This window comes from Excalfactoria chinensis, chromosome 13, assembly GCF_039878825.1.
Source record: "Excalfactoria chinensis isolate bCotChi1 chromosome 13, bCotChi1.hap2, whole genome shotgun sequence".
In the NCBI taxonomy this organism is placed as follows: Eukaryota; Metazoa; Chordata; class Aves; order Galliformes; family Phasianidae; genus Excalfactoria; species Excalfactoria chinensis.
In genome coordinates, this window is record NC_092837.1 from 9,322,703 (window position 1) to 9,349,458 (window position 26,756).

General features: G+C 38.6%; 1 long non-coding RNA gene across 1 annotated transcript in view; it reads right to left on the reverse strand.

Moving 5' to 3' along the window:
* Positions 1-17,856, reverse strand: part of LOC140258036 (uncharacterized) — a 34,208-nt gene extending 16,352 nt beyond the window's left edge. The window contains exon 1 of the long non-coding RNA XR_011905170.1: positions 17,832-17,856. This is a non-coding gene — a long non-coding RNA (uncharacterized lncRNA). The remainder of the gene's footprint in view (positions 1-17,831) is intronic.
* Positions 17,857-26,756: the final 8,900 nt, after the last annotated feature.

Consider the following 26,756-nt stretch of genomic DNA (forward strand, 5'->3'; position numbering starts at 1 on the left):
GATAACTCCTAGGGAAATTTGTACTAGCTTAATGATCAGCTCACAGAATTGATAGAAACACAGTCAAAATAGAAAAAAAAAAAAAAACCACTGTTCAATTAAGGTGAAGTTTCTCTCTAGATTATCAGAAGTTCATTAATAAATTACATAAAAAACAAGGAATTGAAACACAACATTTCATTGAATCACAGAATGTTTTCGGTTGAAAGGAACCTTAAAGATCTAGTTCCAACCCCCCGTCATGGGATGGCTGCCACCCACCATATCAGGCTGCCCAAAGTTCCATTAAGCCTGGCCTTGAATGCCTCCAAGGATGAAACACCCGCACCTTCTGTTTCAATGCATCACCACTCTGTGAGTCAAGAATTACCCTGCATGTGCGCACTGCTAGCTCATGTCCACCAGGACTTCTAAGTCCTTCCCTGCAGGGCTGTTCTCAGTGAGTTCTTCTGCCATTCTGCGAACATATGTGGGATTGCCCAACCCAAGCGCATCACCTTGTGCTTGATCATGTTAAACATCATTCAGTTCATGTGGGTCCAGATTTTAAGTCTGTCAAGGTTCCTCTGGATGGCAGCTCTTCCTTAATGAAATCCAATTTTCACTTAATCTTCTCAATTTTTCTCATAAAATCTTTGGGGAAAAATTACGCCTGTCTCTCAAAAAGTAATTTTATGTTTGCAACAATTTTGAATAATTTTGCAGTGAAAACAACCCTACAGGAGCTGTCAGTTCCTGCTTACATCCCAGAATCTGCTATCCAACTATTTTTGGAGAGGAAGAAGCAACACAGTAGCAATAGACAAAAACAAAACAACAACAACAATAAAAAAACAGTTCAGAATTGTAACAGTACTTATAAAAGTACAGTTTTCTCAGGTACTCAGATGGTTATCAGCATCAGACTGCCCATGCATTTCTGAATGTTCCCTGGCAGATGTTTCCTGCCCACACATTGTTCAGCTGTACCTTTGATGATGTTCATTAACTATTCAAGGCATAATTCAGCAAAGGGTACAAACCTACCAACTCCTATTGAGAAGTCAAACACATCACCTAAAAAAAGTGACAGCTCAAGTTCTAGTCCTTTCTCAACTATTCTATTCTGCGTTCACTCAACAACTTACCTGGGTTATTCTGGCCTGAAACTAGTAACTTATTTATTATTCTGTGTTCACTAACTTGCTTTGTTCTCCTTACTGAGGATCACAAAGCAGCCTTCCCAATGGCTCTACTTCAGATGCTGTCCCACTTGAGCATTCCCTTAGAAAAGTTTAAGAAGTCTTACATTTGTGTTACAAATCACATCTTTCAATTTAACATTCATAATTACCTTCCAGTACAGAAATGTAGTTTCAGTCTTCTTCAATTTCATACATAGCATTAAACAATTCAGCTAACCAGAATGAATCAGTTTGAGAACTGTAATCAGAGCACTTGGCTAATCCCCAGCGTAAACTCAACATGTAGTCAGCCTGTCCAGTAAAACATGGATTTCTCCACAAATGCTCTTCTCAACACTAACAGAGTTACAGACTCTGCTGCTTGAAAAAGCACATGGTATAAATGGAATATCTGCTGATTAATTCCTGTTAATCAAATCCATTTTCTTCCCCTACGACAGTCACAGTTAAATCCTGAGAAATTACTCCATTTATGGCACTGTAGTAACATCGCTTTCTGACCTTTGTGGTGTGATACTTGAAGACAATGTGGCAGCATCACGTTTCAGCTATCAAACACCACACATTTCATATTAACCAGTAAGGATTACTAATACATTTTTTATGTTGAACAAACATTAATGACACTATTACAGTGAAATCAAATACTTATCTATTTAAGAGCCTACCATTAGCACTAAAGCCAACGCAGGCCAGTACCAGGGAGAGAAGAACAAAGAAAACAAATGTGCTGAAGATAACATGAATGGTACAACTAGAGCCAGATTCACTCTCCTGTATCCCTATCCAAGAGCACTCATTTCAAATTCACATTGTGCTGCAACATTTCAGAACACAGAACCTGACTAGTGCTGACAAGAGCACAGGAGCAGGGGGAGTCTGTTGGGGCAACACCCTCCCATAAAGAACTCCATTGTCCCACTGGCTCCTCCACACACACAAAAAAATGCCATCCCAAAAGTAGCAATTCAGATCTACCCAACATTGTTTCTATCAAATGCATAGCATTACAGGCATTTGCTGACACTGTTCTGCTTCAAATAACTAAGTGCGCAGCAATATAGGCAGCTGATATTTCTTGCAATGATAAAACTTACTAATAATCGACCAGTGGGAGACCAGGTGTTAAACTACTTTCTCACAGAACACTACTCTGTTTTTTTTTGAGCCTTAGCACTTTTCCTCAAACTCACCTATGCTGCCAAGATATTATAAGTATTTAGTAGCAGATATTTTTCAAACAGTAGATTCCTGTCTTCTTGTTTACACCTTATAAGAACACTTTAAGGTTATTTTTCAATTGTTAAGATCTGCTATTTCATGTGTCTCGTCACCACAACTGTAAAAAGTCAGACTTCATGAGTCCCTTTGGAATTTGGTTTCTTTTATCATCAAAAGCACATGCTGTGCGTTTTCTCCCTCTCTGCACATAAAATGTTTCATTTATTCCCCCTGAAAGTTTGTAATTGTCAGCACTGCAAATCCAGTAGTGGCTTAAAAAGTGGAGCAGTTTTCTTATTTGTAAAATTACAGTGAGGACTCCACAGTGAAGCATGTGTACCAAGAAGTGGGATGAATGCAAAAGTGATAAATTAAGGTAATTCAGAACCTGAGCTTTCTTCTTCATCTTGCTGGAAAACTCGTGTCTTTACACATGGCTACCTAGGCACATTTGTCTTTGTGCACATACCTTGCTTTGCTCTGAAAGTCACAGAAAAAAAAGTAAAGGAATCAAATAGACACTCTAGCCTGTCTTAACTTTAAATTTCAGTTTAGTGTACAGAAATCCACATTTGCTTAAAGCAAGCTAGTTGAGGCAGGTAAATAATCTAGCCATAGCAAGATTGTAAGGCAGGATAATTTAGCTCAAAGATTTACAGGCTGCTGCATTAAAAATTATTCTGCTACTCATTCAACACCTTCCAAGTTAGCTTGGATGTATGTATTACTAGCAACTCAGCCTTACACCAGTTCTAAGCAATACAGAAGAATACGGGTTCCAAAACGGATACTGTGAATATAGCATATCTTTACACTCCCACACCATTGTTCATTCCACAGGATACATACGTAGCAAATAGGAAGTCCAAAGCAAGTTAATGTGGCTCTTTCATCACACAACTTTAAATACTGTAAGATGATTATTTACTCAAAAAAGTAAAAACAAAAACAACAACTGCAACAAAAAACAATCAAGTGTGTAAGATACACCCTACTCTACACCACATTTCTCTCCCCTTCTCATGTATCTGCAATGGAGGTATATTGTTTCAGAACGATATTGTATGTGACATCATGTGCAGAACCAGTAATAATGTGGTGGGATGACAGGTTCACCTGACATGAACATTTCTAATCAAGCCCTTAGTGAAAAGGAGTGTGTGCAAGAGACAAACATTAATGACAGAACTAGCAATTCTGAGAAGTATCAGAAAAAGAATAACTGCAAAACAGCATATTAGTATGTGTTCTCTTATGGTAACTTTATTTCTCTTACCACTAATGGTCCCTGGTTGTTTCTCCAGCAATAGTGGTATTAAGCTAGTAACCATGTTCAGGAATTCCAATTTTATTTTTTAAGTTGATTTGTTTGTTTTGGGATTTGAAGTTCTTCTGGCAAGTTCAGCCAGAAATGGGAATTAAGGTCATTTCTGAGACTTTGTTCTGCTCACATATGTATTTACTTTGCATCTTTTTACAGAACATATTACTTCCTGCTGCTCATTAGCCATGCACCTGATCTCTTCAGCTTACAGGAAAATTAAATGATGCAGACTATCTCTTTTAACACCAAGTGTGCACAAGACAGTGCCCAAGCAATTGGAGAGAAGGTTGACAGAGTGGACTGATAAGAATAAGACAGAGAGAAGAGGGTGAGAGGACATGCCATAAAAGCATTGTAAACTCTTATTCCTTTATTCAGTTTAATCTGTTCATTTCTTCTGCCTACACTCCGAAGTCCAGATGCAATTTTTTTTCCTGAGTTCTTCACTCACATGTAGGTATCACAGCCTCTTTCACAACAGTACCAGCCTTTCTCCTGTCTCTCCCTTGACTCCTATGTTACTGCTCCCATATGAAGTTATACACTTCCTGTCCTGCTAGTCTAATAGCTTCTTATTACCACCAACTTCTCCAGTTTGGCTCCTCAACCATTCAAAAAGATAGTGGAATCCTATCTTCCATGTGCAAATAAGGACATTTACTTTTCAATAACTTATCACCTTTTTTACCATCACTGTTCACTTCATAGGGACAGGAAACATTTCTGGCATTAACATGGCTTCAAACTGTTTTGTACCCTTTGAAAAAGATTACTCATCTCCTTATACATGATTGCACATCTTAAGAAACAAAATAAAGAAGATGGAATTGTCTGCAGAGGAAAGACCCTTACTCACAACACTCTGATGATCAAGATCCTGAAGTGCAAGAAAGCATATGTGCTACACGGGATGTAATTAAACACAGTAAGTAACGTGCTATAGTTCTCTGAAACCTACATGCAAATGCCTATATGCACCCAACAGCTCTCTCTCTCTTCCTCATCAGGAAAAGGACAGACTTAGAGCAGTCACTGAAATGTTTTAGCCCAGCTTCAGGTTTGAACTGACAGCAGCATTAGAAAACAAAAACCTGCTGTACTCTCATCTCTCTACATATTCAGTTTTAAATCCCTAATACAGATACCACCGTATCCTTTCCATTCTGAGTAATATCAGAAAACTGTCCATCAGCCACCATTCACTTTGACTCCGAGAAACGTAACTGAAAGCAGTCTGTATTTTAGACAGCACATAGAAAACTTAGAAGAAAAAAAAAAAAAAGATCTTTAATTTTGGTGAAAGTGCAGTTCATAAAGCTAGAGTGGCACCAAGTGGTGAATGGATGAACTTGGATCTTGTTATAAAATATTTTTTCAGTTTCACAACAAGCCACATTTGCCATAGTACGAACTAAAAACCAAACAGCTTGGCAGCTTATTCTACTGTGGAACGTGGACTATAAATTCAACTTAGCACATTCACACACTAACAAGGGGAAGATCTTTCCATAAAACTCTTCTAAGTGATTGAAGTTGAGAATTACTAAGTTGACAAAAAGCATATGAATGTCAATATCAAGTAGAAAGTGATAACATAAATCTTATTTCTTTTTGTTATTAAATGCAGTCAGAATCTTTATCAGATCATTTCACTTGAACGTTTACAGCTACTCCATCCTCCCTTTTCAGCTACTATATATTTTTCTAACTTTCTGAAGAAAGGACCTTTATATTTATATGCCTTCCTTCGAGGACTTGAGAAGCGTGTGCCTCCCCCCACCTCCAGTTCTTAAAATGTGTTGCATGTTGATGCTTCTCTTAGCAGCATAGAAACAAAAACCAAGAAAAAACACCATGTAATTTGACCCAGACTTTCAAATAACAAGAACTCATCTTTCATTCAATGTAATTGATATGTGAGTAATAGACTATCCGAGAAACAGTGGCTAATACAAAATGTGACTAAATACCTATACAGGAGCAAAAAAAATCAGGGTGATTAATACCGACCAACCACATCCTTAAGAGACAAGAAGCACAAACCATTGCAGGTTCTTACTATCAGAAAGCCACAGAGTTACATACTTCACTAATGATTTCAATGTTCACAGACAAAGGTTCTGGAGAAGCAGTAAACTGGGGAGGAAAAAAAAAAAAAGGCTTATTAAAGCCAATCTTTGTCATAAACAAAGCATCGCAGTAATGATAGGCAAGTTTATGCGTGACATGACAGCAATGTAAAGATGACAGTCCAAAACAGCAGCTGGGGTTGGACACGCATTAAGTAATTTGAAAAACAGCAAAGGCTCAGAAGTTGAAGAAGCCACAGAAGTTCCTGAAACTTCTGACCTCTTTCGGCTGTGTGGTCTGTTTGGAAAGCTCCATCTTCCAAAGTCAGGCAACACAAAACCCAGACTATGAAGGTCTTTATAAACACAAATCAACAAGTATCTAAGGATTTTTTCTTTTTCTTTTTTCTTTTTCCCCCTCTCCAGTGTAAAATCAAGTTCAGTTGGTTACATTCTGCGTGTGGCTGTCCTGACAGCAAATAAACGCTTTTTCCTTAAGCTCTACTTTCTTTCCTGCTTTTAACAGATGGTAGCAAAGTTGATCTACAAATTAACAGCAACTCATTTATGATTCCAAAATGAGAGAAACGATCTTTGTGTCATTACCCACTGAGGGTTAATTAATGGATATTTGCAAGCTGCTTGGAGATCCTCCAAGTGCTACGCAATACTAACAGACTGTGTTTCACTAACTGTTACACAGTTAACTTCTCTAAGATTTCTCATACCTCACTTCACGCTCATGCTTAAAATCAAGCTAAGACTGCTCTCATCTGTGGCACCACCGCCTTCTTAATAGATTCCAGGGTCCAAACTCAGGGATAACTAAAAGCTAGCAAAGGAATTCTGTGGACAGCTATGCTGAGGAAAATTGTTCCATCATTTCTGTCTCCTTCAATTCCAGCCAACTGCCCTGTTTCACCACTGAAAAAGCATTTTATGCTTAGGTTCTAAGAGATTTGGGAGTAACTTATCAGCTACAGGTAGTGCATCTGTAACCAAAATAGGCTCCCAGTCTAAGGAGCCATGCTATCTAATTGTTACACAAATGTGAAATCTAAGAAATCGGTTGGGTTGGGCTGTCTGCAAGGACAAAATGCTGCAGGTGTTCTTATTTTTGTTAATAGAAGAATTATGGGGAGGGAAAAAAACAAATCTTAGTATTCAATTAGATCATTATGCTGCCATTTTATAAACCATAGAAAGACAGCGTCATTAATATCCTCTGACTAAGATTTCATGATAATTAGGCTTTAATGATGTCAAAGTGCTGGCATTTGGATAGCTTAGTGGATAATGCCTCTTTTAAAGACCCCAAGCCAAGTTTATCCTTTTGTACTGAGGAACAAGAATGTACTGAAAGCAGCTCTAAGAAATCGAACCACATCTGAAAGCACTTACTTCATTATCATAGAGACTGGTATATACTTCATGGTTAGCAGTGTTGACTCCCTCAAGTACATTTCACCACATTTTTGGCTATCTACAATGAATTTACATTTTACAGTTCTCTGCAAAGTTCAAAGTGTAGCTTTAAATGCCACCCTAGAAGAACTGACAACTGCATTGTGTGACATTTATATGTCTAATTCTTCATTATCAACACGTGTTATACATACCGCATATTTTACATTTTCTTTAGTTATTAATTGGTGTACAAATAAAAGATTCCGTGCTAATATTCACTTCACACTGAGATAAAAGACAGAGCCAAGATCATAATACACTTGAGCAGAAGGGCTCATTTCAGTTACCGCTGTCACAAATGACCACATTCGGTTTTATTTAATTTGCTTTCAGAGAGCATTACAACTGGCTGAAAATCCAAAAGGCCACTAATTATCCTTCTTGAAAGAAAAGAATTACAAGGAGTTTTGCATAAAAGTCCTTTTACTTCTTCTAGTACTGTCTAATCACTCAGTACTTGTCTGCAAATGGATTTGGTCTTACACATAGTAATAATAATGACAGATGTTTTTCTGTCAGTCAAACTTAACATTCAAATTTCAGTTGATTATTATGAGTAATCTACAATTTCCTCCATAATTAAGGCTGCAACTTTGTTCCCATTAAAAAGTTCAATTTTGACCTCCCACTCGCATCTATTAATGAAGGAGAACTTAAGTGCTACGTGAGAACTGTTGCAAAAAAAGAATTTTCCTTCCAGTTCAGAGTAAATGGAAGGAGGAAATTCTAATTTACAGCAGTGCATCATAGATATTGCCACCTGTCAGTTATGTGTCACTTCACTGGAAGGAAGAAGAAGAAAAAAATGTAACTTTACTGGACTTGAAGAATGTCCTCACACATAGAACTGAGATGAGACAATAAAATGCTGATTATAAATGCAATTGACAGCTCCTTTCCTAACTTCAGAATGCACTATGGGCTCTGAAGCAATAGGCAACAAAGAAGCACCACAGCTGTTTTCTCCACACCATTGCCTCATTAAAACCAACAGGCTTCCACTCAGGGACAAAAATCCAAATACCAGTAGTAGGGAGAACCAATGAAAAGCAGAAAGTTTTTCTTTGTTTGGATGAGCAGCATACAGTTCAAGGACAAGTCTTTTGTGATGTTCCAGTATTAGAGGTATTCAATGCATTTCTAAAAATTCCTCTTATCTCCACTTTCAGGTTGTTTGTGACAAAAAAGAAAAAAGAGAAGAGATAAAATGCAGTTTAATGGATTTATCTACTCAAAATCTAATGCGCAGGACAACATTTGCTACCCAGAGCTCAATTTTAAAAGTTATTAAGATTTTAATAGGCTCACTAGATCTGTATGTTGACTCTGACAACTTAATTTAGGCTCACTGGCAGTTTCAGAGATGCTGCATTAACTGTTGGAGCTGGCCAGTTTAAATAAACACCTTGCTGCAGAAGAGCCATGAGCCAAAATCAACTCTTCAGAAGTGCTGAGATTAAAGGATTTGAAAACAACTGCAGGATGTGAAGAGGCTATATTGAACTAGGACCCATAATGAATTTCTCAACAGACCTGTGTTTGTCATGCAGGACAGAAGACACCAAGAAATTGCCTTTCTGAATTACGTAAAACAAGCCACAACCACCACATTTCTGTTTGTTGTTTTATTATTATTATTACTTACCATAGACAAAAAGTTTAAAAAGCAGAAACACAGTATCACAAAATTGGAAGGGACCTCTAGAGATCAAGTCCAACCAAACCAACTCTGCCAAAGCAGATTCCCTAAACCAGGTTTCACAGGTAGGTATTCATGTGGGTCTTGGCCATCTCCAGAGAGGAGACTTAACACTATGAGTGACGGAGCACTGGAACAGGCTGCCTAGGGAGGCAGTGAAGAAATTTGTGTGGAACTTTCTATGCTTCAGTTTGTGGCTGTTTCCCCTCGTTCTCTCCCCACAGACTGCTGAAAAAGCTGGCCTTGTCCCTTTGCCTTCTACACCCTGGATATTTATAAACACTAATCAGATCCACTCTCAGTCTTCTTTTCTCAAGGCTGAACAGATCTAGGTCACCCAGCCTTTTCCCATAGCAGAGATGCTCCATGCCCTTTGTCACCTTCGTGGTCCTTTGCTGGACTCTCTCCAGGAGATCCCTGTATTTTTTGTACTGGGGAGCCCAGAATTCGACACAACACCCCAGGTGAGGCCTGACCATGGAAGAATAGAGGGGGGTGGATAACCTCCCTCGACCTGCTAGACACTCTTTTTAATGCACCCCATGATGCCATTGGCCTTCTTGGCCACCAGGGCGCACTGCTGGCTCATGGCCAACCTGCTGTCCACCAGGGCTCTGCCTGCACAGCTCCTCTCCAGCATGTCACCCCCCAACCCGTACTGGTGCACGCAGTTATTTCTCCCTAGGTGAAAGGCTCTGCATTTGCTTCTGTTAAACCTCATCACGTTCCTCTCTGTCCAACTCTACTGCCTGTCCAGGTCTCGCTGAATAGCAGCACAGCCTTCAGGTGTGTCAGCCATCCCTCCCAGCTTCATACCATCATCAAACTTGCTGGGGGTGGACACTATTTCCTCATCAAGGAAACAAGTCTGGACCCAGCACCAACCTCTGAAAATGCAGATATTTAGGAAGGAACACTCAAAATTTTGAATCACTGAAATCACTCCGATGCAACTTCTTTCCCCCTCCCAAATGAAAGACAAAGAAAAGGAAGCCGTAACTATTTCTCTAGACTTTAACTGTCTGAAATATTTCTACATTGTCTGCTTATAGGTTGGCAGGAATAAAAAGGCGACAAAAGTCCTAGTGCCAACAATTCAACAGCAGTATACTTAAATCTTATACTTGTTCTTTTTTTTTTTTTTTTTTTCTCCTTATTTTTAGAAGTTCAGTGTACCAAACCCAGACCAAACAGTTCCTATTCTGACAACAGAAAGTTTAGTAGGGTTTTTAGCAAATGCTAATCCAACCATTTCTACCTTAACAAAATCCATTCAAATGCATTCCAGAGAATGGTAAGGCCATCAGCGCTAGCATAAAGCAAGTCATACTGCCAGCAATTTGGGGCATTCCCAGTCACCCTTTATTCTGCATATTAATAGCTAAGGGTGGTTTGAGAGAAATTTGTTTTCAACAACAGAAGACATTGAACCCTTTTAACAATGATTCATGCTGTGAGCTTCTAGGTCATTTGAAATAATTCAAGAAAAGTCTTTTTACCTTGAGTACTTAGGTCTAACCTTGTCCTTGAATATTCTTAGTGTTTATGAGTCACTACAAAAACTTTAATTTATATTCTGCTCCTAACACTTCCCCGCTTTCTCTTGTTAGTTGCTATCACTGACATCACATCTCTTCTGCTGGTGTAAGGGTGTTTGGTTCAAGTACTTTCCAACTGACGTTCACTCACTGATGAAGTAAAAGAAATAAGATTTCCATTTTTGCTTCGGTTATTATCCTGACTTATCAAGAGAAAACATATATGCATCTATATGACTTATCAAAACCTAAAATCATAACTCAAGGCTAAGAATGAAAGCTGATATACTCAGATGCACAGTTGTCTTACTGAAGTATTTTCATTTGATCGCATACCAACAGTACACCAGTGAGAGTAGAAAACAACTTAAAGGCAGCAATAAAGGCATCATATGACGTTCAAGAAAGGACCTTCATAAACCCTGATAAAATTTGACCTTACATATACAATTACTACTGCTTCTAAAGCCTCACTTCACTCTTTAAATATGTTCTCTGCTAACTATGGAAGATTTGTCCAGCATTTTTCTGACTCCCACTAAGCTTCTGGCCTCAGAAAAATCTTGCTGCTCATTGCTTCTACAGCAATACTCTTTTCTCCCACTCAGACAGATGATTGTGCTATATGTTTTTATTATTAAATCTTTAATTTGCCAGGCAGGATGAAAGCCATCACTATATACTACCAGTACTGCATCAGAGCTGCTGATTTCATACTGTGTTTCCTTACTACTGTTTTAAGTAGGGTTTTCAAAGCAGCGTTTGACTTGATGAAGACACACCAGTGACACATTATCCTTTAAGGTAGATCAGCTGAGAACAGTCACAGCACAGACAGGGGCAGGGCTGGGGGTGTCCTCCAAGGGCAGAAAACCTGGGTACATCATGGTCTGCATTCCTACAACATACAGGAGGTGCCAGTCCCACTATGACAGGCTAGGGACTGCCAGTGTCCCCTACCCCTGTGAAACTCCAGTGACAACACTGGCTCTCACAGAAACAAAAGGAACAAAAGAAATACAAGCTCTGAATAAAATCAAGGACAACAAGATAGCAGGCACTAAGCAACAAGTGATATGTCCACAAGCAAATCGTGAACCAGATTCACATATAACTGGTTTTAAGTGACCAAGCACAGTATAGAAAAAGGTTATAAAAGCAGCAACCACTTGCCCTCAGTGTACAACTCAGGTCAGTTGACCAACAGCCCACAGTCAGCAGGACACCGGACTGCTCATTGCAATCACATTAACTGCTCACCCTCACCTGGCTACAGCATCCAGAGGGTATTTGGAAAAAACCCTCCCAGCAGGACAGACATATCATGTCTTTATCAGCAGAAGGGCCCCACAGAACCACTTGATTACTGCTACCTATTTAGGTGTGGTGAAGAACTACAACTTGTTTTTTCCCTTTTCAGTTGTTTCTTCCTTTCTTTTCTCCTTCCTGCTTTTACCTGATGTACATCTCCCATTATTGATCACTTGATTAGTGCTAGAATCCAAAAGAAACCCCAAACATCCCTCTGCCAGAGTGTCACAACTTGAACATCTATATTTCAGATGGCAGAGCTCAGAGGAATGCTTGCCTTATCTTGCTGCTTCCCCATTTACCATTACTGAGGTTCTTGTCATCTCTAGAAGTTGATCATGCATACACTGGAATGTGAATTCTTCTCATTTCATCCCACAAGCCCACAGGTGAATTTCACTTACAGCTGCCTAAAGATAGACACACTCACTTAGGCTTAGCTGATTTCTCTCTAACAGCTGTTGCTTGACAAGGTGTCTATTATCAGTGTGTCAGCAGCTGGCAGAGCCATGATTCAAGCACTCTGCACCATGCCACTCCTCTAAATAACACCTTCCACTTAAGTGACCCATCGGTGGCGCTGCTGCATTTATCACAAAGGAAAGAAGGATGAAAAGATTACTGTCTCAACAGCAGCAGCCCAGATACCACATGTAGTATCAAGCAGAAGAACATGCAGTTTTAAGTTCCACAATGAAAATAGTAGAAGGTTGAAATTAAGCATAAGCTTATTCAGAAGCATAGAAAGTCAGCTCCATCTTCCTTACCAGGCACATGAAAAATAAACTACACTAAAATCCAAACACTTATTTATATACTAGATGCAATGCAGTCTCCCACATAGTGCTTATGTGGCACTCCAAAGGTACCCAGAGTCTCTCCCTAAAATACAATGGTTTACATCTTCCACTTAACACTCCCTTATCCTTCTAAACAGAAACCAAACTCAAGAACTCTGTCAAGTTTCCCTAAACAGGGAACACTTTATGAACCTAATCAACTATCTCCTTCTCTGCACATTACAGCTCAACAGTAACCCTCCTCCTCTCAACACTGAACCGAAGTTTCCTATCACCACAGCTGATTCAAATACAACATATACTTTAATCACTTCACCTACACCCCCTAGAGTGTACGTTTGAAATGTACGCCCAAGATACATCACAAGGTAAGGGACTGAACAGGGGAGGTACTATCAGGTCACATCTCAAATTCCCCTTAACACCTAAAACATCTCACCCTCCCCAAGCACAACAAAGTTTTGCCTCATTAACACCTACAACGTGGTACTAATATAAGTTTGTTTTTGTTTTTTTAATGTAATCAACACAAAACCACTTAATAAAAATCACCATCTTGTGAATAAAAGACATCAAGTTGTTTCAACCCATATATGAAGTTGGTACTGCCTGAAATAAAAGCCTGGATAATGTCTCATTTAAGAACTGTGCCAAGAGTACACAGATCTTTAAGATCTTTGTCTAAAGCAGTGATAAAAGATGGAAACAATCTTTCTTGTTATCATCTGTGTGGAGTAGATACTTCCCAACTGTGGGAATGATGCATATTAGGGAGCAGGTAGATACATAGTAGGGAGATGTTCATTTCAGAGCACCACAACATCCCAGCACACCAATAACTCCAGAAAGGCAGAAGAGCTTCACTACACCAGCAAGCAGTTGCCATCGGTGCACTGCGAGCAGGCAGTAAACCTGAATTAACACTGCCACTCTAGAATTCAATTTGTGAGTTGGTGCGTAAGAAATTACCATCAAATGAGGTTCAGAACAAACCATCACTACAAAAACAGACATTTTTGAGTACCTGACTTCTCTGCAACTATCACAATACCTCTTTTGAAATGCTTTGCTTTATCAACCTAATTAGTAATGTGTATCATTATCATGAAGATGAAAGGAATGTAAACCATTAGATGTATTACGTTCACAGAACACATACATACAGATCTACTTATAAGCCCCACACAAATTGCACATCACAATTAATGTCATTCACTGTTAGAAGCTGTTGTATACATCTATATGCATGAAGGTATGCATGCATCGGGCTAATTATTTTCTTTTTTTCCTTTTCAAAAAAGAATAGGCATACTGCTGCTAGTGGGCAAATCCTGATCATATATTATATCACATTTACTAGCAATTTTGATGAAAACTACAGGTGGAGATAGATTATAATGGGAACATCTAATTGAAATTCATCTCCATTTTGCTTCAGATTGAAGACATGCTGCTTGAGCCCTGAAACATATTCAATTTCATTCAAATTGTATGCAGATTTTTTGGCAAAAGTGAATTTTAGAAGAAAAAAAAAAGTTTCAGAGTCCTGAAGACTAGAGTTCACAGACTACTACCAGTGCTTAACTGTATTTGAGGTGTCTGTGTTCTCTTCATTAGTTTTCACCACTCCTAGCTTTTCTGGTGCTATGAAGCCTTCTTACCAAGGCTGGCATGAAGAACATAAATCCCACAGAGATCTGTCCTTTTGATAGGAGTTTGACAGCTTCCACTGACATGTCAAGTCACTCTAAGTCCTTGTGGATTCACTGGGGCATTAACTGTTCAGTATGGTTCTCCCCAACACATCCCTATCAAAAAATAGACAATTTATCTGTCTTTCACCATTCAAAAGCTGTTTTGTGTCTAAAGGTGCCACGCTCCGTGCTTCCTATCCTACTTTGGTATTTTGCAATTGACAAAATTGAAAGCTGTCAGTTAAATAAAACTAGAGGGGGAGAGGAGAGTAGCAAACAGAGTGATTCCTCACTGCTCTTTGGATACAATTCAGAAATCCACTGTGCCTTACAAGTAAGTTACAGCAAATTCTATTTTAATAGTTGCCTAATGCCAAACAAGGCATTTGGATAACTATTTGTTGCAAACAGTAGCTAACACAGCTTCCCTCTCCATATTACTCACTGATACAATCTCATTTACAGTTAATTCACAAAATCATAGGTGTTGGAAGACACCTTTGGAAATTATCTAGTCTAGTCCATCACATAAATGAATTAACCTAATTAATGATAGTAAATGCTGCTCTATTTTTTATGCTGTTGTCTTGAAGCACACTAGATAACCAGAATATACCAGTCACATGCACCTAGCATACATCAGTCCTGAACACTAAGGCCCTCCCTCATGTTCAGGGCCAAGATATCCATGTCAAGAAGCAGGACTAGGGGAGTTAAGAGTGCTGACAAGCATATGACTAGCTAGTACTACTGCTTAAACCTGCCCAATGCTTTCCCGACAATTAATTGCATTTTTATATTCAATGTCAGATTTTAGCTCAAAATTAAATCCAAACTAGTAAAAAAAAGTAATAGAAAATATTCTTTAAACAAAGATTAAGCAGAGAAGTTCAATAGAAGAAAGCTAAATATTAATGAATCAAGCTGGTTCCAAGAATGAACTCTGAAATAAAATTCAGCATTCGAAAATTTCTGCTCCAGCATTTGTTACTGCATTTGATTTTGACATTCACACACAAGGAGCAAAGAGGTACTTCATGTGCTACTTTAAGAAAAAAAACAAAACAAACAAACAACAGGTGATAAAGTATTCAGTGCTATGGGAGAAGACAGTGACGAGCATGTTCCATATTGCTGTTATCTTCAAAACACTAGGGAATTTCCCTTTTGCTGTTTATTTTCTCTTAATGAAGTACTAGAATACAAAAAGTAAATCCTGGTTTGTTCCTCCTCATTTAGAGAAAGAATTGTGTACTAAAACTGAAGCACTCCTAAGCTTAATTTTCCCATGCTACCTCTCATGAGGAAAAGATTGGCAAAGTGAGATGAAAACAATTTAAAGAAAAACATGCTGCAATCAAATCTACCACACCAAGTTTAGGCTACTGCAAAGTTATGCAAGGCAAATGCTGCAACAAACTGATAAGAACCCTTTAAAAAAGAAATGCAAGGGAGATAGATCTTAGTTCCAAAGAAGAACATCGGGCCACGTTCCCTGTCTCATTTTTCATATGGAAACATTCACCACTAAGTACAGTTTAAATTCATGCTTGGTGAAGGACTGTAGCAAGAGTAGGTCAAGCCAACTGCTAAGGCCTGCAGGCACCTGTATGCAAGAACTTGAGAAAGGCACTTAGCAGCAGCAGTCAGATTTATTCGTTTTTTCCCCAGAAAAATTCCAAAGAACAAGAAAACAAATTCTTTCAGTGGAACATGGATTGCAAATTAGGATTTTAATGTAGCTTCAGGAAGATGTTATATTACATGACATCCATGACAGCCACCCGTCACTTTCTGGTGTGGTATCTTGAACCATATTCCACCTTTCTGAATAACAAGCATACTGTTATCGTATGAAGGAAAGAGGAAAGCTTCACAAAATGTAAATTTCTGATAACAATGAGATGCCTAAAACAGGCACTAGCAAGACATACCTCAAAGATAACAGTAGCAGGTTGTTCAATGTACCTATAGATGAGTTACTGACATTGGGAAATCTTCTGTACAAGAATCAGTGCAAATCTACCCTCCCTTGAAAGCACAAGCAGTCAGAAAACACACTCGACTGACCATCTGTTCCTCTCTGATAACATGCAATTAAGTAATTTATTTATTCAACACTTAAACCTTCTCCTCATATTAGTCAAGGATGATTATCCTAAATCCAGATGTAGTTAACATATTGTGCACTCAAGTGAGCACTGTCCTTACAGGCACGTGGTTTGTCCTCTGGCTATCCACCTTCAATATCTCGGCAGCTTTGCTGAGATATTTCTTGAAGACCCTGATTGCTGTCCTATTCTGCTCTCACAAGCTGCTCTAGAGTCATTTGGTTTGGTAATTAACTGAAAAACACAAGGAGCTGTAAACTATCCTGTGAGCCAGCCACAGCAGCCACAAACCGCAGCTTCTATATGCACCTGGATAGAATTTCTTCCTCCCTAAAGTATTCAGGACTGCTTACAGCTTCAAGTTCAACCAGATTAAGTCACCCAAACACTTTTCTTCTGTATAAGAACTTGTTATTGCTGGCTACTACTATTAGTATGGTGTTCGGAAGATAACCTCCTGAGAATCTCATGGGCTTTTGGAGATTTACTGGCATAGCAGGAGGACTGCCAAGGATAGTGTCTTCTGGTGAAGCCTATGTCTCCCTCTCTGTCCCTCAGGAAGTTTTGCATAGAATTCCCCAACCTAGTGCTCAGGTGATAAAAACAACTTGTCACACAGGTGCAGCTGAAAAACAGATGGAACACTAAGAAAAACTTTCTGTTCAGTACAATCTTATGCATGGTCAGAAAATGTTAAGAAGTGTGCACTCACTTTTTCCTATTGGTCTTCCAGCCTTACAGTCCTATAATTCTAGAAGTTCCTCTTCAGCTCTCCTAAGTACACAGTTATAAGTCTTCAAAGTTCATTATGCTGAAGCTTTTTCTTACGTGTTAGTTCCACCCCTTGCCTTACAGATCTTAAAGATTATTTTAAAACCTCTGCATGAGGGTAGTTTTAAAACAAGACACTCACTGATCAACACAGTGTTTTGCATATATATATATATACACACACACACATATATATACACACATACACACATATATATACACACATATATGTATTTTAATCAAGAAGCTGTACTCAGAAGAGATAATGGAAAACAGAAACTCATGGCAAGCTCCTGCAGTCCTGCAGCATGAAAAAGTACATTTGAAGCCATAGTGGTATCCAAGAGAAAGCCTTTGAGCATTCTTATGGTGCATACATGTCTTGCCCTGAAAAATCTTTTCAAAGACAGTAAATTTTTTACTATACTGACTTCAGGTGTAGACTCTAAAAGCCAGTTAGAGAATGCACCCAGGCTTTCAAGAGAACTAACTTCATTACTGTAAAGGTAGATGTGATGGCGTAATACAAAAGAAAGCACAACAATGAAAGCACAAAACAGCAAGGTCCCAGGCAGCTGTGAGTGAGGATTTGTTCAAACACAACAACATCAGGGACAAAAATAAAGGAAAGAAGCTGCTTACCTTCGGAAGGCCACAGGCATTCAGGGATCTCCAGAAAGACACCCTCACCTTCACTACCAACCTTTAAATGAGGTCTGGGAAGGGTTGGATCCTGGCTCTAACCCTTCCAGTCACTAAGCTGCATTGCATACACCTGAGCTCCCTTGGGTTGGCCCTGCCTTCCCTCCAGGTGCTCAATCACTGGTCCAAGCCATTACTTGTATTTCCACTACAGATTGAATGCTTTCTTTTACTAGCAGCAGCTTCTTACTTTTCCCAGGAAAAGAAGGCTAACTTAGATATCTTCAGCTAAGGTCAAACTTTTGTTTTATAGGCTTGATTTATGACATTTCCACAGCCATTATTGGCATTTCTTTGAGATGTCGAAAAGCTCTGGATTCCCATATAGATTTAGCCTTTTTTTCTATTTGCTTTTACTATTTATTAAAGCATAAAGGTTGGATTGAACTTTTCATCCCACTTGTAAACTGAGAAGAACAAGCTCCCATAAAGCTCAGCAGCTTACCATCATTGTCTTACAGACTCACAAGTCAAACTCTTGCTCTGAAATGAGAAGCTGTGAATCAAACCAACTCACTGGGGCCATTGTCCCAAAGACAATTATTTAGTTCTGAAAAGTGTGTATTTAAACCAGGACATTTTGTTACTTTGTGGCTTTTTATTTATTTTTAAATTTATTTTACCCTTAAGCTACCAACATATTATTTCCATATTACGCACACCAGTGTGCCTACATGCCACATGGGATTGATCACCTGAAAAATGAAAACGGAACAAAGGAACAAAATATATCTAATAGAAGTATGTATTTTGTTTTCCTCTCTGTTTTAGTGCTCTTTGATTAATATTGGCAGTTGTTGTGCTACCCCTCATCAACTGAAATAAAGAATGTGACAGTCATAGAACCATAGAATGGCCCGAGTAGAAAAGGACTACAATGATCATCCAGTTTCAACCTCCCTGCTATGTTCAGGGTCACCAATCACCAGACCAGGCTGTCCAGAACCACACCCAGCCTGGCCTTGAATGCCAACAAGGATGGGGCATCCACAGCCTCCTTGGGTAACATATTCCAGTGCGTCACCACCCCCTGTGTGAAAAACTTCCTCTTAATATCTAACCTAAACTTCCCCTGTCTCAGTTTAAAACCATTCCCCCTTGTTCTATCATTATCCACCCTCTTAAACAGCCTTTCCCTCTCTTTTTTATATGCTCCCTTTAAGCATTGGAAGGCCACAGTGTGATCTCCCCAGAGCCTTCTCTAAACTAGGATTACAACTCAGCAAGTTGAAGTTGGTCTGCAGGTTGAGCCAAGGTCTCCAGCTCTATAATAAATTCTAGACTCTCAGAACATTGCATTTTCCATTTAATTTTGTGTTGATTTATAAGTCAGTCCCCTGGGTGTTAACTGTATATAGAAGAAATATTACCTCAGTGGAGGCATTAGTTAGCTTTTTATAATAAAAAAAAAAAATAAATGCATACTGTTTATACCATTATTGCTGAGGAAATTAGGTAACAACCCTTCTAATACCCCATGTGCAGGACACTGAAGCAAACTACTTAACTTGCAATAATAGAGTATTGACTAGGCACCTTGATATGTAAGACAGTGCTTCTACCAGATTAGACAAGTTCCCTGCTGTTAGAGACAATCTCTCCTGTAATAAGGTTGTTCGACCTTAGCAAAAACTCTTTAGTAAAAAATAACCTCCAAAACATAGAAAGATCAAACTTATAATAAACATAAATGTGTCTCCTGTTCAGTGACAGCTCTACGCATAGGGTAATCTAGAGTGCTGTATACATACCACAAGAATGTAATATGGTGATTTCAACATAAAGCACCCTGAAGCACACAGTGCAAGAAACATACTGCAAATGTAAGGTTCTTCTCTAGAAGATTTTGGAATGTGGCAAACAGAGCCTTGTATTAAAAAAAAGTATAAATGTAAAATTAACATAAATTAAAAATAAAATTAGCATACACTAAAATACTAACACCTTCAGAACAGGCAAATACAGAGTACAGTAGCAACTCAGCAGCATCAAGCTCATCTGGGGCACCAGTAGCCTACAGAAAAGAAACAATTTTGAAGTTAAAAGGGTCTTAAGGGTCCTTTAAACTTTAGAAGCAAGAAATTTTTTAAAAGCCTGTCAATCTTCCCATATAGAAAAAGTACAGCCCTCTATTCTCTATCTTTAACAAGAGCCGTGATGCAGTAACTCATTTGCTAACACTGCTGTTGTTCCAAGTGAAGACAAGGACAAGTGGGACTTTGTGCAAACTGAACTAATCGGCAACACTTGATCAACTCAATTAGCTCAAATCAACCTAAGTGTTTCCCTGTCTATGCTTAGAACTTAACAAGGATGCAGTCGAACTATAATGGCAGCTTACACAGACAGCAATGCAGATTTGCTCTGCCTGCCCTCCAAACCAGCCAGGGGCTACTTGGTCAGGGATTTCCACAGCTATGTCTGCAAAAACTGCGCCCTGCTCAGGTGACCTTACTAAATTCTTGCCCATGTCAACATGAACTGGGAATATTTTTGAGGATTTTGTACATAATTACACAAAACAAGCAGGAGCAGCACAATCAATAGAATTTCTGCATGAGATTGAAGTACATGCATACCAAGTATAGGTTGCATCTATTTTAATGTAACAAGATAGGACTGCTTTGCAGGACAAGACAATCACAACCTCACAACCTTCTTGAGATTCCAAGGTGTCTTGATATAAAGGAATTGAGAGGAAACAAAAGGAAACCTTCTTGCTCACTTTGGTCTCCTTTCTCTTTTCTCCTGGTAGTTTCATGGAGACATGGACAGATTGCTGCAATGAAGAGCATCAGTGACTTTATTGATGAGCCTCTCAAATTATTACTACAACAAAGTAAGTTGCTCACTTCACAGCTGGAGTCAAGTGGACTGATGACTGTTGTCTCAACCTTGGCTGAAGATAAATGAGGCCACCTTACCCACTCAGGTCCTTGACCCAGATTCACAGTTAGCACAGTGACCGTGCAAAAACCTGTGACAGAAGAACATCAAATGATGCTTTGTCCTTACTCAGACTACTCTCCAGAAACTCAAGTTGCAGCTCATCTGCCAAAACAGATGTTTTTCAGTAATAAACACAACTGCCGAGTCACTTTGTTCAAGTCAGTACATCCTCTTGCTTTCCCTTGTTTTTCCTCCATAGTTAAAATACATTTAATACAACTCCTTTTAGTCTCACTGAGTGCCTTTAGCTTTTCTCTTTGTATCAAGTAGAGCATCTGTTTTCCTGTCATCCTAAGTCTTAGAAAAAATAGTCACTAGTTTCATTGTATTACCAACCCAAATGCCCTTTTGCCTTAATTCTACTTCACTGCAGAAAGCTGAAGTTTCAAGATTTTAAGACATTCAAATTGCACATAAAGAAGGAAAAAATACTGCCAGTTTTCAAGAGAGAGGGACACACCAGGATAAGATTCATGCTAAACATACAAAAGAACTTACTGACTGTATATGTATATATGTATACATATACACACATACACACACACACCGATAATAAATACTGAAAAAAATCCACACCACCACATATATAAAATCACTTTTTTTTATTATTATTATTTTTTAATTTTTTAATCTCCTGTAAATTATAGGTATGCTTCAGGGCTGATTTTGTTGCTTGGAAATGGTAGATTTTGTGAGGGTTTGAATTTAGTTTTGGGGGTTTTGTTTGTTTGTTTGTTTGTTTTGTTTTTGTTTTTGTTTTCTTTAATTAATATTTCTTGCACAGCTACTGTGGCATTTGACCTCTGCAGCACTATCCACTTGTATAAAAGCACATTTGTCAATCCCTAAAGGCTGAATGCAAGTCAGTATTCTATATTAAAAGCACAAAGATGCTGACAATGTATCAAAGTGAGTTTGATGTTCACTTTTTTATATATGCAAATTTTTCTAAAAGACAGCAACTTATAAGCTGACTTCCAATCACAAAGAATAATGCTCTAATTGAACAGAAACAGCCTGTGCTGGTTTTGGATGGGATAGAGTTCATTTTCTTCACAGTAGCTCATATGGTGCTACTTTATGAATTCGTAATAATAGTGCCATTTTATCATCTGCTGAGTAACACTGAGGTTTCTCTATCTCACACTACCCTGCCAGCAAAGGGCTGAGGTTGCACAGGAATACCGGGACTGTAGATGCAGACTTACCAAAGAAACATCCTATCTTACACAGCATCATGTGCAATACAAGCTGTGGGAAAGGACAAGAAAGACTGGGACATTTGGAGTTGTAGCATTTGCTTTCCCAATTAACTATTCCATTTGTTGAAGCCCTGTTTTCCTAGAACTGGCTAAACACCTGCCTGCTGATGGGAAGTAGTCAATTAATTCCTTACTTTGCTTGAACATAGAACTTTTATATTACCCATTAAAATATTCTCATCTCAAGACAAGACAATTCTCAATTTTCCTCTCCCAGACCAACTGGGGGAAGCAAGCATGTGGTTGTCAGCTGCCTACTGGGTTAAGCCCAAGCAAGCCTATCAGCACCACCAGCATTCTGCCCATCATCTCAGCTTTCCCATGAAAGTCTCTGCTCAACATCACTTTCAGCTACAACTGAGAGACCAACTGTGATGCAGGGGTATTAGATGCCTGCATAGTTTGCATGCTGTCAGCTGACTCTTTGCTAGGAACTGAATAGTGTAAAGACAAATCTAAGGGAGTTAATCATCATCCATCAAATTCTTAAAGGAGTGACTTAAAAGCACTAAAGTTTCAATTTATGCTAAAAAAAATAATCTAATTACTTTTAATAAATTAATATCCTTAATTAATAATTATGATCAGATTTTGTAATTGCATCACTAGCATTTTACTGACTCACTATCACAACAGTGAAAATATTCATCAGCACTGCAGAAAAATTAGTCTACATATATTCAGAACCTTCATTTAGGCACCACCTCTGAAAATAATCATTTTATCTAAACAAAAACAAAATATAACAGAGCAAGTCTGATCACAAGACAAGTCTGATATGCCACTCCAGTGTTTATTAACATTCAAGCCACATATTATTCTCTATGTAGTCACCCAAGCAGAAACAGATAGACCTTAAAGGGATGTTATGAAATTAATTAGTTAATAACTATAAAACAATTTGAAGGTATAAAACCATGTTACATAAATGTTAAGTGCTGCAATAATGTCTGTGTAGAAGTTGAAGGTGAGCTTGCCAGAAACTCTACTAGATTCTGACTGCATGCGAAGTAATTACAGGCGAAGTTCAAGTTATTTTCTTGCTTAATACAACAATCCATGTCCCAGCCCATCAAACCATTGTTTCCAAAGAGTGAATACCAAGTGGAACTAACAGCTCTCAGTAATAGACCTGTTCTCCTGAGAACACAATACATATCACAGCCTGGTAAAGAATAAAACAGAAACAAAGCAGACAGACTCAAGATGAGCACAAGGACTGGGTTGATGGCATTCTTTTATCTAAGAAATGACTACAAGAGTTACTAGATTTTATTTATTTATTTTTCCTTTTTAAAAGAGAATATCCATAGGAAGAGTTCCAATCCAATCTTTTGCGTCAGTGCAGTGCCTAATAACCTTACTTTTCCAAGCAGTACTATGAACAGCACTAATTCAACTGCAAAGTCCCCAGACCTGCCCAGAGTGCTTTGGGAAGATTTATTTACATGCATGCACCTACACACACTAAGAGCTCAAGGCCAGACTCAGGTCTCAGCTCCAGTAGGTTTATCTCAAGGAATAGTAGCAATTCCACAGATCTTTGCATCTGTCAATAAATGAAACTGTCCTTAAATCCACAGGTGTCTAGTTTAGATTTTGTCAGTCTTTGAAGCAGTACGTATCTCCAGTTTGAGCCAGTACTACTAAGTAACAGCGTGAACAGTGCTATAGAGTAACACTTCTAGTTAATTTTGAAAAGTAAAAGGTATAATAGGGAAAAGTAAAGAGACAAAAAATACACTGTATCAGCAATAGTTTAAGTTTTTATATATTTGCAGAAGTATCCAGCAATGTCAGAGTTACAGATTTCTTTGACACTGTCCCCTTGTACACTTACTATGTAACTAGACAAACTACAACCCTAACTACACAGCCCTGTTACAGGACTCTCCTCTCAATGTGGTTCTGCAGATAAATACATAAGGTAGATAAGACACTTCTGTCTTACAGGTGATATGAAAAACTCCAAAAACAAGACAAAACACTCCCAAGCACAAGAGTGGTCCTGCTTCCTTTGCAGTACAACCATTATGTAGGTAAGTCTCAGTAAAGAGCACCAGAACAAGTACTGGATCAACATGAAAACAAGTAGACCAGTAATGATCACAGCCTCTGGATGTCCTGTAGAAAATATACATGTTCATGGAGATTAGAACCAACACTTCATGAAACACAGTCAGCATCTGCTACACGGACAGAACAGAGGGTAACTGAACACTCTGTAATTCATGAGAGGTGCAGAAGTGATGATATTACAATCTGAATGACCAGAGGAACGTCCAGGAAGAGCTTACCTCCTGGACAGTGCAAGAGGTGAACTGCCTGCTCATCCCACCTAACTGTTGGGATACAAAGCTTCTTGCCATGCATGTCTCCTTGACTCAACTCTGCATTCACTCTGTCTTCAAATTCACTGTCTGCCACAGTAGATGAGTACTGGCTTTTCAGCAAACCACACACCCTGAACTCCAGTTAAATGCTAGGGGCTAAGGTCAGTACTACTGCAGCTGTCTATGGTTTTGTTTGCATTGGCTCCAAATTTAGTTCCCTTGAAGATATCGGTCCACACTGTATGGCCATCTCTATAGTTACAATTGAAATCAAAGCTAAATAAAGTGAAAGCAATTGAGAAATATTTGTGCTGTATTTTATTAGTTAAAACCTTCTCCAGTGCCTTCTCAATTGTTCAGCATTACTTGCCATTCAGTTTATGACACTAAACTAAGCATTTGAAAATTCAAGATATTTTCAAGTAGTCTTCGCTAGGATTCCTGATCTTAACTAGGTTTACCTAGTTAAGTAAGTTCAGCTGCACTGATCCTTTGTCAGCTCCATGACCAGTGCAGGAAACTTTCTCTTAAGCTCAGAAAAGGACAGCAGAGATGCAGCCAATGAAAAAGTAATGGGCAGAAGACAATCTCTCAGAGATTACTTTCCATAAAATTGAATTGGTAACATCTGCTCAATCTACTGTAGATAAACAGTGAACTATTTTCCATCTCATTAACTCAGAGGATGAGATATTAAATAAACCCCAGGGGCCTCGTGCTTTGTTAAGTCCTGTCCTGAACTCACCAAATTACTTTTCTTATGTAAGAGAGAACCTAAGAGCAGAGTTGCAGCTACACAGCAAACACATAACATTTAAATCCCTGGATGACCTTAAAAAAAGTCCCTACTTAATCTGACTGTGTTTCTAATTACTAGTCACTTAGCCTAAATTATTAACCATGTCCTCAGCAGTGATGTATGGCACATGTAAATTTTCAAACAGGATTCTAATAGAATTATCTAATTCTATTAAACCACAAACAACTACCCATTAAATATTTATTAGAAAGCTTGCATTCACTTAAAATAGATTGGAATGTCAGCAAAACACCATGCTAATCTCTTCTTCATTTCAGCCTTCTATGCCAAGAGATCAAAATGAGCTAATCAGCATCACACTTATTGATTATGTACAAATTAGTTGGCTAATCAAAATCAATAAAAATAAAATGATCTGAAAAGAATTTACAAAGTAGACTATGGATTTTTCAAAAAAAATACACTGTTTAAATAAACAAGATCGTTAAATTCAGGATTGTTTGATTATGTAAAGCTTTTTAGCTTATTCTGCCATAGGGTGGAGGTGGTAAATGCCAACTAATTAAGTTTTCTCTGTAGTGTCAATGAATTGCACTTCATAAAGAGAGAACTGTTTCAAACCACTTCAGAGATTCAGTATTTAAGTTCTCTGTGTGGTTGTGCTGCTTGATTTCTGCTACAGATTTTAGTCTTGCCTAGAACCAAAGCAAAAAGCATTTCACAAAACCAAAAGGGTAAGCATCCCAAGAAATTCAAACTCACAGAGAGCACAGCAACCACCATCCACCTTTTTTAAAGAAATGCTAAAGACGAAGAAATCGTTCTGTTGTTTTTTCCATCTCCCCAGGCAACTACTCAACACTGACCTACATTCTTTACAGGGTCTGCAGCAAAAGAACTGTGAGACTGTTCCACCTGGACTGATAAAAAGTATTTAATAAAAACAAATCTCGACTCTACACACTGCAGGAGAAATCCATTGCTAGCTTTACTCCAGACCAACTAATAAGGCAGAATAAAACCAAAACATCTGACACTTCACGCTTCCTAGATTCATGCCTAGTTATCAAGTCTCATACAGGAAAGAGCTCCACCTCCTGCAAAGCTCAGCTTACTAACAGAGCCCATGTTTCTAAGAGCCCTGTGGAAGCAATGCAACTCCTGCTGTCTTTCTCTTCCTTGCTTTTCTGGGCTTTGAGTCTTTTAGACGCTCACCAGAATTATTGCTGTTTTCACATATATTTATTTCTAGGGGTCTTTGTTATTAAGTACAACTCCTCTGGTGCTAAGAAACGTGGGCCTGATTCTGCACCGCATGGTAGCTTTTTTGTAGACTGTCAAACAGATCACAAAATGAGATAAAACTATCACCTCATAAACAGTAGCAATTTACAACCACTTTGCACAGCCGTAATTGACTGCAGAGAGCACAAGACAGGGCTGATGAGGTTTTACAAGGGAGCAAAGCAAGCAGAGATTGGCCTCAAGTTTTGCTCAGTAGCCAACACTTCAGCTCTTCACTTGGAAACTTCACAGCTGTGAAACATTTACAGAAAGAGAA